The sequence below is a fragment of the Gopherus flavomarginatus genome, chromosome 3 (genome assembly GCF_025201925.1).
Source record: "Gopherus flavomarginatus isolate rGopFla2 chromosome 3, rGopFla2.mat.asm, whole genome shotgun sequence".
Lineage (NCBI taxonomy): Eukaryota > Metazoa > Chordata > Testudines > Testudinidae > Gopherus > Gopherus flavomarginatus.
Window position 1 is genome coordinate 140,025,600 of NC_066619.1, and position 3,409 is coordinate 140,029,008.

General features: G+C 47.8%; 1 non-coding gene across 1 annotated transcript; it reads left to right on the forward strand.

Annotated features, from left to right (window-relative positions):
* Positions 1 to 320: 320 nt before the first annotated feature.
* TRNAK-UUU (transfer RNA lysine (anticodon UUU)) lies at positions 321 to 393 on the forward strand. Its single transcript has one exon. It is a non-coding gene; the product is annotated as a tRNA-Lys (tRNA).
* Positions 394 to 3,409: the final 3,016 nt, after the last annotated feature.

The window sequence follows — 3,409 nt, forward strand, 5'->3', positions numbered from 1 at the left end:
GTAGCCTGTCTCTTGCCTGCTAGCTGTTGTGACTCGCACAAGAGGGCATGTTTGATCCCAAAGCAAGGCCCTCCCTTAGGCTCAGTCTGAATAGAGGTCAATGTAGCACTGCATGAGACAGGTCAATTTTATTTTGCTTTGTATAACTGTGTTTTCTCCTGGATCTGATATTTAACTAAAAAAAGAAGAATGTCTCTGGGTGCCACATGGAGAAGCAAGATGGGCCTAGGGCTGCTAAAGAAGCAAGAGTAGCAAATTTTCTGCCCTCTTTTTCTTGACTAGTTTCTCTTCTGCATCAAACTTGCCCTTTTTTCCCATGAGCCTGGCTAGCTCAGTTGGTAGAGCATCAGACTTTTAATCCGACGGTCCAGGGTTCAAATTCCTGGTCAGGTGAAAAGGGAGCATTTCCCCATATGGTACTCCTCCAACAACTGAAAAAGGCATCTCCTCAGGATGTTATTTCACAACAGTCATTTTTCCTCCAGGGCTTGGTCTTTCCTAGAAAGGGCCATGTACTGCCTAGGATGGAAGGGGCAATTTCCTCACATGGCCACTGGCCTCTCAGTCTGGATTAAGAAAGGCCTCTGGAAGTTGATTTTTAATAGCTGCCTTAGTGGAAAGTTGCCTGTTGGATAAACTCCCAGACTGACAATTACAGGGCCGCCCAGAGGATTCAGGGGACCTGGGGCAAAGCAATTTCAGGGGCCCCTTCCATAAAAAAAAATACGTTGCAATACTATAGTAACATGTATTTGGAAGTGTAAAAAATAACTCGTGAAATACATTCAAAAATTAATTTGTAATAATTTGAAAATACACTAAATGCATTATTTAAAAACATAAAATGCTTTAATGGTATGTAAACATTTGCAATTACATGATGGGCTGTTGCTGGGTGATGGTGATTGTTGATGCCAATGGGCTGTCGCTGCCTGGGGGTGGTGCTGCTGTTGCCCTGGGCTGTGTGGGGAGCTGGGCTCGGGGTTGGGGGGTGCCTGGCTCACAGGGGCTGGGCTCAGGGCTGTGGGGAGATGGGGTCGGGGAGTGTCATGGTATAATTCCCCACTCTGAACCTTAGCATCCAAAAGATGGGGTACCAGCATGAATTCCTCTAAGCTCAATTACCAGCTTAGTACTTGTAGCGCTGCCACCAACCAGGAATTCCAGTGCCTGGTACACTCTGGTCCCCCCAAAACCTTGCCTGGGAATCCCCAAGACCCAGTCCCTCTGGATCTTAACACAAGGAAAGTAAACCCTTTCCCTCACCATTGCCTCTCCCAGGCTTCCCCTCCCTGGGTTACCCTGGAAGATCACTGTGATTCAAACTCCTTGAATCTTAAGCAGAGAGGAAAATGCACCTTTCCCCCTCCTTCTCTCTCCCCCTCCCAGACTCTCCCTGAGAGAGAAAGTAATCCTAACACAGAGAGAAAATTAACCTCTCTCTCCCCCTTCCCTCCTTTCTGCCCACCAATACCCTGGTGGATCCAGACCCAGTCCCCTGGGGTCTCACCAGAATAAAAAACAACAATCAGGTTCTTAAACAAGAAAAAAAAAGTAAAAATTATCTTTGTAAATTTAAAATGGAATAGGTACAGGGTCTTTCAGCTATGGACACTGGGAATACCCTCCCAGCCTTGGTATACAAGTACAAATTAAAATCCTTTCAGCAAAATGCAAATTTGAACTCCTTCCAGCCAAATACACATTTGCAAATAAAGAAAATAAGCATAAGCCTAACTAGCCTTATCACCTAGTACTTACTATTTTGAATCTATAAGAACCTGTATCAGGGAGATTGGAGAGAAACCTGGTTGCACATCTGGTGCCTCTGAGCCCCCAGAGTGAACAACAACCAAAAACTAACAGCACACACAAAAACTTCCCTCCCTCAAGATTTGAAAGTATCCTGTCCCCTCATTGGTCCTCTGGTCAGGTGACAGCCTGGCTCACTGATCTTGTTAACCCTTTACAGGCAAAAGAGAGATGAAGTACTTCTGTTCTATTAACTCTTACTTATCTGTTTATGACAGGGGGTGTCCGGCTCGGAGGGGCTGGGCTCGGAGCTGGGGGTCAGGGCCATGGGGAGGATGGGGTCAGGGGTGCCCAGCTCAGAGGGGCTGGGGTCAGGGGGGTGCCCGTCTCTAGCCCCATACCATTCTGCTTACCCCCTCTCCCGGACAGCGCTGCAGCGGCATGGTGTTCCAGCAGGGCCTGAGTTCCTGCCGCTCGGCTGCAGCTTGCAGCCCCACCCCCTTGCCAGCTGAGACACTGGGTGATGGGGGGGGACATGGAAACAGGAGGAGGAGCCTCCGACATACTTGTGGGGGCCCCGGTGGGGCCCGGGGAAAATTGCCCCACTTGCTCTCCCTCGTGCAGCCCTGACTCTGGGAGCCCTTTTCGCTGCTGCTGCAGCCTGGGCTCGGCTCCAGGGGACTCCGCCTCCCTCCCTCCTTCTCCGGCTCCTCACACACTCTGGGAGCCCCTTTTGCCGCTGCCGCAACCCGGGCTCAGTAAGAGGGACTTCTGGAAGTCCATTGCTTCTTGTCCTATCCTCAGAGGTTAAGGAGAACAATTTTTCTCCCTCCTACCTGCTTGCAGTAACCTTTTATGTACTTGAAAACCGTTATGAATGAAGGATATCAAAAAAGTTACAAAACAATTAAGAATTTTAAAAGGAAGGATTGGTCCTTTAACATTGCTGACACATGTTTGCTGTATATGTATGTGCTTCAACTCTTCTCTGATCAAATCTCATCTCTGAACCCTAACATGCAGTATAGCCACAGTATAACAGCAGAACAAATGTGAACAAGAACAACTTCCAAAAGAAAAATGCTATAATGTTAGAATGAAGAGAGAGATTTTGGGTGGTCCCAAGAGGTTCTCAAGCCCTGAGTGTCCCTGAAGGAAAGTGCCCAGGTGACAATCCAGAAAATCTTCCAAAGCATTTCCTGCTGCTTTTGCAAAAAAAACCAAAAAAAACCAAAAACCCTCTCCTAAGCCACTTGAGGTGGGACTTTCATTCAGAGATTCCAACCTAGACTCATCAGCAAGTTGGGCATCTGGAGACATGTTTGGTTGCAATGATAGGAAATGGGATTCTCTGACCAAGAAGAAAGGCCCCGGCGGGGGGAAAGGATAGTTTAGTGGTTTGAACATTGGCCCGTTAAACCTGGCATTGTGAGCTCAGTCCTTGAGGGGGGCCCTTTAGGGATCTGGGGCAAAAATCTGTTTAGGGATTGGTCCAGCTTTGAGTAGGGGGTTGGACTAGATGACCTCCTGAGGTTCCTTCCAACCCTGATATTCTATAACCTAGAGCTTAGGAGCATGAAAAAGAAGAGATAGCAATTATTTCCTAACAGAGAAGCAGTTCAGCCTCAGTGCTGGCAAGAGAATCCAAGTAGAATTA